General features: G+C 39.5%; 1 pseudogene; it reads left to right on the top strand.

Moving 5' to 3' along the window:
- The first annotated feature begins 14,229 nt into the window (after positions 1-14,229).
- On the top strand, positions 14,230-16,872 carry LOC103018680 (importin subunit beta-1-like; annotated as a pseudogene).
- The last annotated feature ends 824 nt before the right edge of the window (positions 16,873-17,696 follow it).

The raw sequence follows: 17,696 nt of genomic DNA, 5'->3' as shown, positions 1-17,696 counted from the left end.
TTGATCATGGTGTATGATCCTTTTAATGTGCTGTTGGATTCTGTTTGCTAGTATCTTGTTGAGGAATTTTGCATCTATGTTCATCAGTGATATTGGCTTGTAGTTTTCTTTCTTTGTGACTCTTCATCTGGTTTTGGTATCAGGGTGATGGTGGCCTCATAGAATGAGTTTGGTAGTGTTTCTCCCTCTGCTATATTTTGGAAGACTTTGAGAATGGTAGGTGTTAGCTTTTTTCTAAATGTCTGATAGAATTCGCCTGTGAAGCCATCTGGTCCTGGGCTTTTGTTTGTTGGAAGATTTTTAATCACAGTCTCAATTTCAGTGCTTGTAATTGGTCTGTTTATATTTTCTATTTCTTCCTGCTTCAGTTTCAGAAGGTTGTGCTTTTCTAAGAATTTGTCCATTTCTTCCAGGTTGTCCATTTTATTGGCATATAGTTGCTTGTAGTAATCTCTCATGATCGTTTGTATTTCTGCAGTGTCAGTTTTTACTTCTCCTTTTGAATTATGACCCAAGATATGATCTACCCTGAAGAATGTTCCATGAGCACTTGAGAAGAAAGTGTATTCTGTTGTTTTTGGATGGAATGTCCTATAAATATCAATTCAGTCCATGTTGTTTAATATATCATTTAAATCTTGTGTTTCATTATTTATTTTCATTTTGGACATCCGTCCATTAGTGAAAGTGGGGTGTTATCGTCCCCTACTATGACTGTGTTACTGTCGATTTCCCATTTTATGGCTGTTAGCATTTGCCTTATGTATTGAAGTGCTCCTATGTTGGTTGCATAAATATTTACAATTGTTATGTCTTCTTCTTGGATTGATCCCTTGATCATTATGTAGTGTCCTTCTCTGTCTCTTGTAATAGTCTTTGTTTTAAAGTCTATTTTGTCTGAGGTGAGAATTACTATTCTAGCTTTCTTTTGATTTCCATTTGCATGGAATATTGTTTTCCATCCCCTCACTTTCAGTCTGTATGTGTCCCTCGGTCTGAAGTGGGTCTCTTGTAGACAGCATACATACGGGTATTGTTTTTGTATCCATTCAGCCAGTCTATGTGTTTTGGTGGGAACATTTAATCCTTTTACATTTAAGGTAGTTATCAATATGTATGTTCCTATTACCATTTCCTTAATTGTTTTGGGTTTGTTATTGTAGGTCTTTTCCTTCTCTTGTGTTTCCTGCCCAGAGAAGTTCCTTTAGCATTTGTTGTAAAGCTGGTTTGCTGGTGCTGAATTCTCTTAGCTTTTGCTTGTCTGTAAAGGTTTTAATTTCTCAGTCAAATCTGAATGAGATGCTTGCTGGGTAGAGTCATCTTGATTGTAGGTTTTTCCCTTTCCTCACTTTAAATATATCCTGCCACTCCCTTCTGGCTTGCAGAGTTTCTGCTGAAAGATCAGCTGTTAACCTTATGGGGATTCCCTTGTATGTTATTTCTTGTTTTTCCCTTGTGGCTTTTAATATTTTTTCTTTGTATTTAATTTTTGGTATTTTGATTAATATGTGTCTTAGCGTGTTTCTCCTTGGATTTATCCTGTATGGGACTCTCTGCACTTCCTGGATTTGACTGACTATTTCCTTTCCCATATTAGGGAAGTTTTCAACTATAATCTCTTCAAATATTGTCTCAGTCCATTTCTTTTTCTCCTCTTCCTCTGGGACCCATATAATTCGTATGTTGCTGCATTTAATGTTGTCCCAGTGGTCTCTGAGACTGTCCTCAATTCTTTTCACTTTTTTTTTTCTTTATTCTGCTCTGTGGTAGTTATTTCCACTATTTTATCTTCAGGTCACTGATCCGTTCTTCTGCCTCAGTTATTCTGCTACTGATTCCTTCTAGAGAGTTTTAAATTTCATTTATTGTGCTGTTCATCACTGTTTGTTTGCTCTTTAGTTCTTCTAGGTCCTTGTTAAAGGTTTCTTGTATTTTCTCCATTCTATTTCCAAGAATTTGTATCATCTTTGCTATCATTACTCTGAATTCTTTTTCAGGTAGACTGCTTATTTCCTCTTCATTTGTTTGGTCTGGTGGGTTTTTACCTTGCTCATTCATCTGCTGTGTGTTTCTCTGTCTTCTCATTTTGCTTAACTTACTGCGTTTGGGGTCTCCTTTTCGTAGGCTGAAGGTTCATAGTTCCCCTTGTTTTTGGTTTCTGCCTCCAGTGGGTAAGGTTGGTTTAGTGGGTTGTGTAGGCTTCCTGGTGGAAGGGACTGGTGCCTGTGTTCTGGTGGATGAGGCAGGATCTTGTCTTTCTGGTCAGCAGGACCGCCTCTGGTGGTGTGTGTTTGGGTGTCTGTGAACTTATTATGATTTTAGGAAGCCTCTCTGCTAATGGGTGGGGTTGTGTTCCTGTCTTGCTAGTTGTTTGGCATAGGGTGTCCAGCACTTTATCTTGCTGGTCGTTGAGTGGAGCTTTGTCTTAGCATTGAGATGGAGATCTCTGGGAGAGCTTTTGCCATTTGATATTACATGGAGCCAGGAGGTCTCTGGTATTCATTTTTCATTGCACCAGTGTCCTGAACTCGGCTCTTCCACCACAGAGACACAGGCCTGAACCCGGCCAGAGCACCAAGACCCTGTCAGCCACACGGCTCAGAAGAAAAGGGAGAGAAAAAGAAAGAAAGAAAGAAAGAAAGAAAGAAAGAAAATGAAAAGAAATAAAGTTATTAAAATAAAAACTAAAAAAATTATTAAAAATAAAAAGAATTTAAAAGTAATAAAAATAAAGAATAAAGAAAGAGAGAAAGAAGAGAGCAACCAAACCAAAAAACAAATCCACCAATGATAACAAGCGCTAAAAACTATACTAAAAAAACAAACAAACAAAACAACGGACAGACAGAACCCTAGGATAAATGGTAAAAGCAAAGCTATACAGACAAAATCACCCAAAGAAGCATACACATACACACTCAGAAAAAGAGAAAAAGGAAAAATATGTATATATCTATATTTTAAAAAAAAGAGAGTAACCACATCAATAAACAAATCTACCAATGATAATAAACTCTAAATACTAAACTAAGATAAGCATAAAACCAGAAACCAGTCAGTCGCATACAGCAAACCCCAAGTCTACAGTTGCTCCCAAAGTCCACCGCCTCAATTTTGGGATGATTCATTTTCTATTCAGGTATTCCACAGATGCAGGTACATCAGGTTGATTGTGAAGATTTAATCTGCTGCTCCTGAGGCTGCTGGGAGAAATTTCCCTTTCTCTTCTTTGTTCACAGAGCTCCTGGGGTTCAGGTTTGGATTGGCCCTGCTTCTGTGTGTAGGTTGCCTGAGGGCGTCTGTTCTTGCCCAGACAGGACGGAGTTAAAGTAGCAGCTCATTAGGGGACTCTGGCTCATTCAGGCTAGGGGGAGGAAGGGGTACAGAATGCCGGGTGTGCCTGCAGTGGCAGAGGCCAGTGTGACGTTGCAACAGCCTGAGGCACACCGTGTGTTCTCCCGGGGAAGTTGTTCCTGGATCACGGGACCCTGACAGTGGTTGGCTGTACAGGCTCCTGGGAGGGGAGGTTTGGTTAGTGACCTATGCTTGCACACAGGCTTCTTGGTGACTGCAGCAGTAGCTTTAGCGTTTCATGCCCATCTCTGGTGTCACACTGATAGCCCGGCTCACTCTCATCTCTGGAGCTCGTTTAGACTGTGCTCTGAATCCCCTCTCCTCATGCACCCGAAAACAGTGGTCTCTTGCCTCTTAGTCAGTTCCAGACTTTTTCCCGGACTCCCTCCCAACTAGCTGTGGTGCACTAGCCCCCTTCAGGCTGTGTTCACGCAGCCAACCCCAGTCTTCTCCCTGGGATCTGACCTCCGAAGCCAGAGCCTCAGCTCCCAGCCCCCACCCACCCAGTGGGTGAGCAGACAAGGCTCTCAGGCTGATGAGTGATCATTGGCAGTGATCCTCTGTGCGGGAATCTCTCCACTTTGCCCTCTGCACCCCTGTTGCTGCGCTCTCCTCCGTGGCTCTGAAGCTTCCCCCCTGCCACCCCCCATCTCCGCCAGTGAAGGGGCTTCCTAGTGTGTGGAAACTTCTCCTCCTTCACAGTTCCCTCCCTGAGGTGCAGGTCCCATCCCTATTCTTTTGTCTGTGTTATTTTCTTTTTTCTTTTGCCCTATGCAGGTACGTGGGGAGTTTCTTGCCTTTTGGGAAGTCTGAGGTCTTCTGCCAGCGTTCATTAGGTGTTCTGTAAGAGTTATTCCACATGTAGATGTATTTCTGATGTATTTGTGGGGAGGAAGGTGATCTCCACGTCTCACTCCCCCACCATCTTGAAGGTCTCCCACACTTAGGATAATTTAAGTTAAGCAAATAACAGTTTAGAAGCCATAGTCTAAAAGGAACTAAATGTGAGAAGTAAGCACAGGCAACAGTAAAAATTTGAATGAACAATCAGGAAAAGGTATATTTACAGTAACTGATGATATGAGAGGAACTGGAACATTCATAGTAACTGAAGATATAGTATATTTACAGTAACTAAAGATATATATGAAGCTATATCAGTCAGCTTGTGTGAGTTTATACCAAGATTTTTTTTAACAACAGCCAATAGTTTTTTTCTCCCTCATATTCCCAGTCAGTGACTGTGGGTCAGCTCTGGCTCTGCAACTTGTGCCTTTTCATTAAGAACAGCCCCTATTTCAGTCTCTTAGAGCTTCAGCTCAGATGTGGCACATAATCATTTCATTCATGGTTCATTGACTAAAGGAAGTCAATGAAAATCAATGAGGCAGGGCATATACTCAAGTTATCTTTTTCATTTTACCTCTTCTACTTTTAAAAAAAATGGTTATTCAGCAACACATTATAGAGGAGGAAGTTATCTCAGAATAAAAGACTGTTACCAAACCAAACTTGTGTTTGTTTGCCTGACACACAGCAAAGTCAATCTATTGACAAGGGGTTGTAGTGAAGGAAAGTACAAAGTTTATTGCAGGGTGCCAAGTAAGGAGACCAGGAAGCTAATGCTCAAAAGACCCAAATTCCCTGATGGCTTTCAACAAAGGATTTTTAAAGACAGCGTGAGGGAGAGAGTCACGGGGTACATGACAAGCTCATGCATAATTCTCTGATTGGTTGATGGTGAGGTAACAGGGTGGGATTTCAGGAATCTCAATTATCAGTTTTCCAGCTCCAACTGGTCTAGGGTCTACATACTGGTAGTCAACATGCAGTTAACTTCTTCTACATGGTGGGAGTTTTAGTATCTGCAATACAACTCAATGATATGGCTCAGGGTATTATCCATAGCCCTTGACAATGAACTAAAGGTCCTTGACTTTGTTTTATGGCTAAACCATTATTATTTTGTCTTGCTTGATTGCTTTACTTTTCTCACTTCTCTGATTAAATTTGTTCTTTGGAACTCAGGGAAAGCATAGGAGGCTAAATCTTTTCTGCAAACAAGAGTCAGGGGACATAAGGGTCTGTCACTGGGAAGGCCACACAGGGTCCTGCTTGGTTCTAAGATCATTAAATTTAAAAAATTAAAATTTGTTAAAAACTTAAAATATTTTACTTATTTTTTTTCTTTTGCCATGTACCAGTTAAAACAGAAACACAAATAATCAGCAGTCCAGAGACCAGTATCTTGTAATCATTGTTCTAAGTTTGATACTTCTATTATTGAGACCACAGAAAACTCTCTTTCAACCACTGTAACTTGGTCTCCCTTACAATTCACTTCACAATGCTACCCTTGTATATTACTTTTTCAGCTTTTGTTTAAAAAAAAAAAAACAAGAGAGAGACTCTGCACTTGCCTTAACAGTATTCATTTTTCATTGCACCAGTCTCTCTTGAGGAGCTAATATGGATTTGATATGGGTCCTACTATTCACAATTTTGTAACTTATTTTGTTCTGGCTTCCAGGAAATGCATAGCCACCATGGCAGTTCAACTACAGCAATTCTATTTATCTTTATGATTAGCATACATACATCCCCTTTTTCCCTTGGTTTGTAATTTTTTTTCTAGTTGACTATCCTATTATACTTTTCATGTTACAAGCCCTCTCAATTCCTTTCTAGACAGATGTGGGTTCCAAATTGGTATAACTTAACTAGTGGTCATATTATTTCCTATTAATCTCCATATCTTGCTGTCTCTATTTGTCATTTTCTTCAGTATGGGATCGATGATTGATTCACCTTTGTACTTTTGATGGTGTTTAACATATAGCAGATACTTAATACGTATTTGTTTAATGGTGGCCTGGCTGGATGGATGGCTGGACGGATCAGGCCTTATACTTCTCAGTTGGCTAAATATATCATATTCTTCCATGCTGAATATTTTAGGAACCATAACAAGTAGGAAAACCTATGTAACAGTTAATGTGGGAAGCCACCAAGTGTTAAAATGTCTGCTTTTACAGTAAGGTCCTATTCCCAATTGCTATCCTGGAAAACTATTAATAATATTTTGAAGATAACATCAACATTATTCACAATAACCAAGATATGGAAGCAACATGAATGTCCATTGATGGATGAATGGATAAGAAAATGTGGTATATATAAGCAATGAAAAGTAATTCAGTCTTAAAACAGGAGGAAATGCTGCCACATGTGACAACATGGATGAACCTGGAGGACGTTAATGCCAAATAAAATAAACCAGTCACAGAAGGACAAATACTATGTGATTCTACTTATATGAGGTATCTAAAAGAGCCGAACTCATAGAAGCATGGAGTAGGAAGAATGGTTACCAGGGACTGAGGGGGAGGGGAAAATAAGGAGTTGCTAATCTACAGGTATAAAGTTTCAGTTGTGCAAGATGAATAAATTCTAGAGATCAGAGGATCTCAGTTGTACAACATTGTACCTATAGCTAACAGTGCTGTATTGTGCACTTAAAATTTTGTTAAGAAAGTAGATCTCACGCTAAGTGTTCTTACCACAATAAAAAAAAAGATTAAGTAAAAAAAAAATAAAGGTAACATCAGCAAATCTGCCACATGCATAACTATGAAGGAATAGTATAAATGTACTTAGAGACCTCTCTTTCCACACTGAAATGTTGAAAAGATATTTGTAATGTTGCCAGGTTTCATTTTGCTTGATTTATCTGACACTCTGTCGGCTCAATTGGAATATCTGCCTTTATCACATATTTCATTCAAGAATGTCATGCTGTTTTCATTCTTACTAGCTCCCTCATCCTTAACCCACTTTCACTCTGCATCCCACATTCTAATAGTGTCCTGTTTGGGGAAGCAAATTCCCCTTCAGGAGGAGTCAGAAGAGTCAGCCTTTTTAAAAATTTTTTATTTCAGATACAGAATGATCATGGGTTTCCAAGTGTGTCTACTAATTATTAAGGTGACCCAAGCAGATGCTACTCTTAATCAAACAATACTTCAGACTGCTAGAGTGTGGATCATCTACCAAGCACTCTCCCAACATTCACCCAAGTGCTTACTCTCTGTGTAGCTTTCTGCATCATGGATAAAGTAACTGTGGCCTCTGGGATGAGGTAAACTAAATAAATTCTTCAGCTAGTTTTTGCATTTGAAAAAGGGAAAGGTTTCCATACGAAAACACATGTTAGTTAACACAGAAAGTGAATTGTTTGCATCACAGAAGACGGAACTTGGAATCCATATGTATCTTAGTCCAGTCAGGCTGCTGTAACAGAATACCATAGACTGGGTGGCTTATAAACAACAGAAGTTTATTTCTCACAGTTCTGGAGGCTGGAATTTCAAGATCAAGGCACCAGCAGATTAGGGTTTGGTGAAGACTCCTGGTTCATAGACGGCCATCTTTTCACTGTACTCTCACATGGTAGAAGGCATAAGGGAGCTCTCTGGAGGTCTTTTTCATAAGGGCACTAATCCCAATCATGAGGGCTCCACCCTAAGAACTAATCACTTCTCAGAGGCCCTACCTCCTAATAACATCATATTGGGAATTAGGTTTCAACATATGAATTTGGGGTGGATGCAGACATTCAGTTTTTAGCAACATGTTTGGCTGTTATTGAAGAAGATTCCACCATGTGCTCATGTTTTTTGCAGGTCCTGGCAAAGAAGGCAAAAACCATCACAATGAAACTCTTTCATAAAAGAAAGGAATGGCTGAAAACAGTTCAAGGATGGCATGACATGCTTTGGAAAGGAAGTAACTCTATATTCAAAAGACATAGCTCAGGTAGCTGTGCTACCCAGAATCCAGACAAACTCATAATGAAGATTAACAACTGAGAAAAAGGGTGTCCACTTCAGGTCAGAAATGATGGTGTTCTTTACATCTATTCAATCTATACTCCAGCTCATCTGACATGTAAATTCAGGCTGTTTTCATTTATTCTTACTATTTTGAGTTGTATATCTTGTCATAACAAATACAGTAAATTTAAAGAAAATCTCTAGATGGATTAATTGCTCCCAGAAATGATTATCTTTTAGTGCCAGAGGACAGAGAAGAATTGAGGGGCAGTGGATAGAGATCAAAATAACACATTGTTGCTTGAAAGATTCAGCAACATTTACTGGCAGAAGTATTAAGACTTGCCAGCAGTCAGACTTTACATTTGGCCTTTCAAAATGCACTGCAATTGAAGCCAACATGTTGGGGTGCAGCTTATATAACCATATGACTCTGAAGCTGCTCAGAAATAATCTTTTCTTGCAGTACGCAGTCATAGAGACAACATAGATAATGTTCTGGAGTTGGATGGGGGAATTATTTCACAACTGGATTACATCTTCCAATTTTTTTAAATTAACTACACATGTCTATTATGCAAATACAATGTCAAGTTTTGGAAATGATAACCTGGTATAAGAATACTCACTTCTCACTACATTGTGATCTGCAGGTGCTCAGCAGAAACCCCTGCCATTGTCTCAAGGCAGTGTCTGTCAATCCAATTTAATGATCATAAAGATCTTTCTTTGACTCCAAGGACCAGGGGTTCATTCAAGCAGATATCCTGTAAGGAGGTTTCTTAGTTAGCAGCAGAAAATCTGTGTCCGGGGTCCTTTAATTATACCTATTTAACACTTCTTACTATAAAGCCACAATTCTGCTACCTTTCATGATAGCACAGAGGGATGATTTTTTAAATTTATAAGTGAATGTCTCAGCTATGTGATTATATCCATAAAGACTGAAAATACTTCTTTAAAATTTAGCCCAGTACTAGGCACCCAATGGGCACTCAAGAAATAATAAGATGCTGATGATGATGGCACTTTGTGTTTAAAGATGATGTAAATTCTGTTCCTGTGAGCACTCAAAATTAGTTGAAGAGCTGTGCATTTTGCAAAATGCTTGCCTGAATCAGGTCAAAACTCACTCAGCAACTTTTGGCAAATGCCTCAGAGCCTCTGTAGTCTCTTAAACTACCAATGTGGATGATGACCATAGTTTGCTTCCAAATGAGACTGGAAAGTGTTTCTGCAGTAAAGCTATCTTTAGATAGGAAAACTAATGTTTGGTGTTTTTTAAAGAACTTAATAAAATCACCATCTCCACATCTTCCTTCTTATTTACACCCAGTGTATTTCCCAGGTTTGTCTCGGAATAATAATTAATAGGAGTTAGGTAATGTCTTATATTCTAAAGAGCTCAAGTATATTACCTAGCAACTTCATTATTCCAGCATCATTATCTAAGAGGTACTCCAGGAAATGGTATTCCGACTTTGGAAAAGCTAAATCTGAAAATAACTAGCAATTATTTTATATTGGGTTGGCCAAAAAGTTCGTTCGGTTAGTGAATATCTTATTCAATAAAGTTCTTCATGAAAATGAAAAATGTCTTTATCTTTACTTAAAGCTGAATGAATTTTTGGCCAACCCAATAGGCTATTTGAGAGAAATGACACAATTAAAATGTAAAAATGGGGATATCTTTATAGATCTTTCTAGCCAGGAGGGAAAATTCTGGAAATTTTAATGGTGCTCTGGGTAAAAGAATGCTGTTTCACTCAGCATATTAGCAACTATGATATTTTGCCTAAAATAGAACAGTGATTCTCAACAAAGAGAGTGTGGCTTTCCCATGGGGCATCTAGAAATATGTAGGGACATTTTTGTTGTCGTAATGTTTGGAGGGGCCCTACTGACATTTAGTGAACAGAAATCAGGAATGCTAGACACCCTGCGATATGTGACATAATTCCGCACTGAAAAAATTGTTCCTTGACATGAGAGTTGTGGGAATATATGAGTGATTATAATGATACTGAGATTACAGAAGAGATGAAGTTATTAGTAATGACAAGAACTAGTAAATGACAATGCCTATGGAATTATTACTGAGAAAGCCAGGTGTTACTTCCAGAACCCAGCTTGATTTCTGATTATGGAGAGTAGAAGGTCTAGAGGAAGCATTATCTTAGTCCCAGTATGAGGTTTCACTCTCCAGCCATTGATGGTGTTGAGAACACCTGGAGAAACTGAAAGTTATTCCTATTACTCAGGCCCCCTATTGAACTCTGAGGATGGGATAGAAATCCTGAAAAAGTGTGACCTTAGTTCTAGTGCACAAAGCCCACTATTAATTCCTTTTGGAGGAGGAAAATAATTATTTTTGAAGGTTTGTGTGGCTTCCCCTTGACTCCTGTTTATGGAGTCGAAGATACCTTCTGCGGAAGCCAAGTATTGTACCAAATGTGCTGGTCCCCTTTCTATCCCTATTGATGGTGAGCTCATCCAGTAACATGGCTTTAAGTACCGTCTATAAGGCTAAGACTCTCAAGTTTTTAACTTTAGCTCAGACCTCTTTTCTGAATACCATACCTGTATTTCCAATTGCCTATCAACATCTCAGCATAGATGTCTAATAGACATTTCAAACTCAACATCTTCAAAACTGAACTCAATATCCCTCTTCTCCCACCCTATAAAAGCTGCAGTCTTTCTCTCCTCAGTAAATGGCAAATTTTACCATCCAGAAGTTCAGGCTAAAAAGTTGGAAATTACTCTTCATCCCTCTACTTATCTCATAATCCATATCCAGTTCATCAAGAAATCCAGTTGGCTCTTTTAAACTTATCCAAAATCCAACCTCTTCTCACCATCTCTAGAGCTAAAACCCTGGTCTATCCACAATCATTTTTTTCCTGGATTACTACAATATCCATCTGGACTCCTTGATTCCACTCTTTCCTCCCTTCCCTCCCACACACCCCCAGACTATTCACAACATAGAAACTAACTCAGATACCATTCTTCTGCTCAAAACCCTGCAATGGCTTCCCACCTTACTCAAAATCTGAAGTTCTTAGAGTGGCCTACAAAGCCCCACATGATATGCCCTCTTCCCATTAATTCTCTGGACCTCGTGTCCTGCTACTTCCCTCTTCACACATTTGGCTTTAGCTACATTGGCCTCATTGCTGTGCCTTGAAAATACCGGGCATGTATCCTCATTAGAGCCTTTGCACTGGCTGTTCCCTCTACCTGGAATGCTTTACACCAGACATCTGCATGGTTAACTCCCTAAGCTTCTTCCAGATTTTGTGCAGATATCACCTTCTCAATGAAGCCTACCACAACCACTTGTATTTCAAATTCCAACCACCTACCACTCCCTGGCAATTCCAATGCAGTTACCCTGCTTCATTTTTTTTCCCAAGGAACTTACTAACTTATAACATACTATTTAGTTTGTTTACCATGTTTATTGTCTATCTCCTTCCCACCCCACCCCCAACTAGTCTGTAAGCTCCATGAGACCAGAGATGTTTGCCTGCACCATTGTATTCCAATACCTAGGACAGTGTCTGGCACATAGTGAGTTCTCAATAAATATTTCCTGGATGACTTTCAAATGTCCTAATACACATTCATGCAGTTGAAAAATCTTTTTATACACTATAATTTGAGGAAGTGTTATTCTTAGTTTTATTTGAAACTTAATAAGCATTTATCATCATTTGGGGATATCATGTCAAAAATGGCACTGACAAATATTTGAGTACTTGACCATTGAGTAGACACAAAGTCAACATTGGTAGCTGTCATATCATAATGATTTTACCTACAGTTACCAACATATGACTATTGTAGTATGTCTTCTGGATAGGTTTTGCCTGTGCATTTGCATATAGAAATACATATTATTTTATTATAAATTACTTTCCTTTCATTTACCCTTCATATTACTGCTAGGACATTATATTGTTATTTTTTTCTTTAGTAGTGTGTATCAGTAGGTTATAGTATGTGCAAATTTCATTTAAGAATTTTACATGAATAGGCGATTAAACATCAGCATTTTCATAGCTTGCCAATCACCCCTACTGTAACAATTTTGTAATTTCAAATTCTTCACAAACACTGTTAAATATAACAGATTATGTTCTGCTTAATTCTTAGCCCAACATAATGATAATGTACCCAAACACATCCTGGTGTCCTTCGGATTTTATCAGACAAAAAAGAGGATCCATGCATTGTGGGAAAATGACTCCCTATACATTGTTCTCCAGAGTAAAACACATGAGTTTCTTGGTGTCAAGATGTGTAGTATATGCTTCCAAGTTTATGAATAATGGTGAATAAAAATACAGCAAATAGCAAAAAAAAAAAAAAAAGAAGAATTTTAAAGTAGGTTTTAGGAAATACTATAAAGAATGTATTGGATTGAGAATCACAGCAATGTAGTAACTAATGCTTCCAGACTGCATACTTCATGTTTAGATTTTGACTTTCCAGAGGCAGACATCTGTGCCCTCTGTGAAAATATGGGGCAGATGGCACAAATCAAATCCACTAATATTTAATTAAAGACTACCTTGTGGAAAGCACTCATCACCTCCACAAACTTTCTTGCCAAGGCTAGGAAGCATAATTTGCATGTCTATGATGATAAGTAAAATTAACTTCTCTGCCACCATTAGCTGCAACTACAAATTGGACAATTTTTGCAGAAAGTCTTTGTTCCTCTCTCCTTCTCAGCACAAGCCTTCTAAGAAATTTTTGTCTAAACTCAACAAAATATAAATCCAGGTGTGTATGTGTTTGCCTGTGCCTAGGGTAGAACATGTTCCTAGCTCTATTGCTCCAAATCCCTTTCCTGTCTAGTCTTTCCCAATCTTCCAAAGGTTTCCTCCAGGAGGTACCTTCGAAACATGTTTCCTGACTTTTACCTCTTGGCTATATCAGGCATCTGCCCCTTCCAGGATAAAACCCTTGAGCTATAATTGCATCTATCCCTACCCACCGGATTATTTCCATTCCCATATAACTGTACCAAACTGATATACAGGAATGACTAGCCACTTAATTTTGACAGTTTGAAAGCAAACTAAAATTGTTTTATTCTTGCTCCTAGAGTTCTTCTGCCCTTGTAACCTTGAACTCTATTTGAAGTGCATGTTAACATGACATTTTGATGCATATAGTTACCACTCCTGTCTTGCAGGGCTATACTGGATGAGTCTAAGGTTTGGCAAAGAATCAGTCAGCCCTTTTATTTCCATATATTGCAGATGACACTGCTGATGGTGGGGTTGTACATTTGTGCAATTTTGGCTGAAAAGTCTAATGTATGGTCCTTTAGTACCATATAAACAGCAGTTTTTTAAAGTTCCTGTCACTAGTCTGAATCCCAAAGCACTTAATCAATAATGAAAGTTTAATTCTTTCACAATGGCTGGGATGAAGAAACTTCGGGTGAATGGCAGGTTGTAAGTTCTTTGATAATGTAACTTCTTTTAAGGAAATCATTGGGGGTATAAGATATCATTACCTATTTGAGCACTTGGCCAAGACAATGAACTGATTACTGATATACATGCACACTCTCCCACAAATAGTATGTCATTTTAATGACCTTAGGTGTTTATGATTTAGCTTCCAGTTTCTGTAATCTAAAGTGTAGCAAAGTTTTCCCTCCCTTTTGGCTTCTGTTCACTCCCTGCCTCCTTTTCTCCTTTCTCTCCTCGCCAACCAAGCTCTAGTCATGTCCTGAACTGCCTCTAAGTTTTCTCCACCACCTCCACCAGAGGAGCAGCTGCCATTGCTAACAGCAAAGAAGGAAAGTGGGAGGGAGGGAGTGGAAAGGAAAAGATGATGGAGCATTATAAAGAAGGAACAGATGAACGAACTTGTGGTGACTCTGACCCCCTTCAAACCCTCCAGAGCCACGCAACTCCCAACCCCTATCTCCAGTCAGAGCTGTCACCTGAGAAGCAAGCATCGCCTGAAGAGAAGCAACTGCCATCACCTTTACTTTGGAGCTGATTGCAGCATTGAGATAACTGTGTCTCTACCTCTGCTTGAACTAGAAACTATGTAGAAGTTCCTGGAGTGTGCGGTGGTGAAACTTGCCAAAGGTCCTTCTGGAACTGTCCAGAGCGCCAGAAAATTCAGGAAACAGCCAGATTGGCAGGGTTGCAGCTGGTCTACTGATCAAGAACTCTTTGCCTTCTGAGGATCCAAACATCAAGGCACAACAGCAGCAGAATGGCTTCCCATTGATGTTAATGTTTGACCGAGAAGCCAAGAACTATTTTGCAGACTTTAGGCACAGAAACCTACTAGTTTAGTTCTTCCTCACAACGATGGCTGAAATTGTTTGTATAGAGAACCCAGTAAACCAGTGGTCAGGATTCCTTCTTCAGCTGGTAGACAATGTCACAAACTCCAACAGCACAGAGCACATGAAAGAGTAGACATTGGATGCAATTTGTTACATCTGCCAAGATATTCAAACAGAGTAGCTACAAGTTCCATCCAATGAGATTCTGACTGCCATAATCCTGGGAAATAGGAAGGAAGATACTAATAGTAATGTGAAGTTAGTGGCTACTAAGGCACTCCTGGAGTATTGGAGTTCATCAAAGCAAGCTTTGACAAAGAATCTGAAAGACAATTTCTTTTCCAGATAGTCTATGAAGCAGCCTGTTATCAAGATAATAAGGTATTAGTGACTACATTACAGAATCTGGTGAAGAAAATGCCCCTGTATTATCAATATGTGGAGACACATATGAGCCCTGCTCTTTTTGTGATCACAGTTGAAATAACACAGTGACTTTGATGAAATGGCCCTGTAAGGAATAAAGTTCTGGTCCAATGTCTGTGATGACAAAATAGATTTGGTCATTGAAGCTATAGATTTGGTCATTGAAGCTAAAAAGACAGCAGAACAAAGAAGGTCCCAGGGCACACAGCAAGATCTGTGCCAAGGAAACACTACAATTGAGGTTCCAATTCTCACACAGACACTAACAAAAGATGATGAAAATGATGATTCTCCTGGCCACCTGATGTGAAGATGACATTGTCCCACCTGTCCTTCCCTCTTGTAAAGAACAGATCAAGAACCCTGATTAGTTCTTGGAACCCTGACAACCTTGTGATGACTTTTGCCTCTATCTTGGAAGAAGAGAAATCCAATAAGCTCAAAATCCTAGTTATACAGGCAATGCCTAGCTTAATATAATTAATCGAAGACCCCTGTGTAAATTGTTTGGTATATTAGTATACAGACTGGGGGCAAATTTTGCAAGTTGCTCCATGAAGCTGCCATAAGTGATGTTTGCTCGGTTCCCTTGTTACAATGTCTGAGAGAAAGCCTGAGTACTGAACCCAGAATGGCATCAAATGTGTGCTGAGTTTTTTCCAATCTAGCTGAAGCTGTTTATGAAAGTTTGTAAGTGATGATCAGGAAGAAACAGCTACTTACTGCTTATCCTCATATTTCAGAATCTCCTAGAGATCACAGACAGTCCTGATGGCCTCCAGAATAACCTGAGAAGTGCTTCATATGAAGCTTTGATGAAAATTGCGAAAAATAGTACCAAGTACTATTACCCTTCAGTTCAAAAATTGACGCTGACAACTCTAACTGCAAAAAGTGTATCAATAGAGATACAGTCACATATAAAAACACTTCTGGGGCTTCCCTGGTGGCGCAGTAGTTGAGAGTCTGCCTGCCAATGCAGGGGACAAGGGCTCGAGCCCTGGTCTGGGAAGATCCCACGTGCCGCGGAGCAGCTAGGCCCGTGAGCCACAACTACTGAGCCTGCGCGTCTGGAGCCTGTGCTCCGCAAGAAGAGAGGCCGCAATAGTGAGAGGCCCGCGCACCGCGATGAAGAGTGGTCCCTGCACCGCGATGAAGAGTGGCCCCCGCTTGCCACAACCGGAGAAAGCCCTCGCACAGAAACGAAGACCCAACACAGTCATAAATAAATAAATAAACAAATACTTTAAAAAAAAAAAAACACTTCTGATAAGATCCAATTCAATGACCTTCAGTCTTTACTCCACATAACTCTTCAAAATGTTCTCTGAAAACTGCAGCATCAAGATGAGATGACGGTCTCCCTGTTAAGGATTTTCCAAAGCACAGTTGGATATGGGGGATGCAAGAGGCTGATCCGATAGCAGTTAGCACATCAGAGGAAACGGTTGCTAAATTCCTAAAGTATATAAAGGCCTCTAAGTTCTCCTGAGTATGGGTATTTTATTGAAAACTTATACTGAGTGCAAGGTTTTATTGGAGACTGTAAGATACGTGGAAGACTTATGTCACACCTTGAAATCCAGTATCTTACTGTTTGTTGACAGAGAACTTGGGAAATGAGAATGTCCGTAGGTCTGTGAAGCCACAGATTCTGTAAGTATTTAATGATATTGCCTTTGTTATTGGTGGAGAGTTTAACAAATACCTAGAGGTAGTATTGAGCACACTTCTGCAAACCTACCAATCTCAGGTGAATAAATCAAAGTGTGACACGGTGGATTATCTGAATGAGCTAAGGGAAGACCGCTTGGAAGCCTATTCTGTCGTTGTCAAGGATCAAAGGAACAAGGATCTAAGGGTGATGCATGCTCAGATGTACTGCTGATGCAACCAAGAGTAGAGTTTATCTTTCTTTGTCCACAATGCTAGACTTGAGAATCATCCAAAGAGTATTAGGTACTGGTGCTGCTGAGCCAATAAGGAACTTATTTACGACATTTGGGAAGAATGTACTGAAATTAGTAGCAGTTGGCTGATGATTCTTGAAGTGTTAACTAAGGAACAGAGATTCAAAACTAGCAAAACAAAACCCTGTTCGATGGACAGCAAAATAACTGAGGAAACTGAAGAATCAAGGTCAATCTGTAGCCATTGGGATGAAACCCAAGACCATCACTAGAAATCTGCAGTCTTTTGAAAAACCTAGAAGTAAGGGGTGTGCACAGATGCTGAAAACACACCACATTGAAAATCCTACCACAGGAGGAGCAGCTATTAGCAGCAGGACTGTTGGTTAGCTATGTAAACACTGACTTCAGAGAAAACCATTCTAATGTCTACTCCAGGAGCCATTTTGGATAAGAGAAACATAATGGGTTTACTTAATTGGACGAGGGGGATGAGGAGGAAGGGGGGAAGAGGAGGGGAAAGGGGAAGGGCAAAGAGAAGGAGAAGAAATGGAAGTTATTTCTTCTCAAGGAATGCTACAATTTGGTTTTTGGTATTTCAGGTGGTGCTGAGTGGAATGACTGGTTTTTGCAGAGGGGAGAGATTGTACTTCATCATAAAAAGCAGCTTGAACCTATGCTACTGATGATGATAATGGTGGAGCCTGGGTTTGTGTACCTTTGTCACCCAGCACTGTATACAATCAGGCTAAAAGGAGGTGAGGAATACTATATAATCTGAGTGTGGCTGAATGAAGCTATATCCACATTCTCAACTTCAAGTCATTAAAGTTTATCTTTTTCCTT

This window comes from Balaenoptera acutorostrata, chromosome X (assembly GCF_949987535.1).
Source record: "Balaenoptera acutorostrata chromosome X, mBalAcu1.1, whole genome shotgun sequence".
Classification (NCBI taxonomy): Eukaryota; Metazoa; Chordata; class Mammalia; order Artiodactyla; family Balaenopteridae; genus Balaenoptera; species Balaenoptera acutorostrata.
This window is presented reverse-complemented; position numbering and strand designations above follow the sequence as displayed.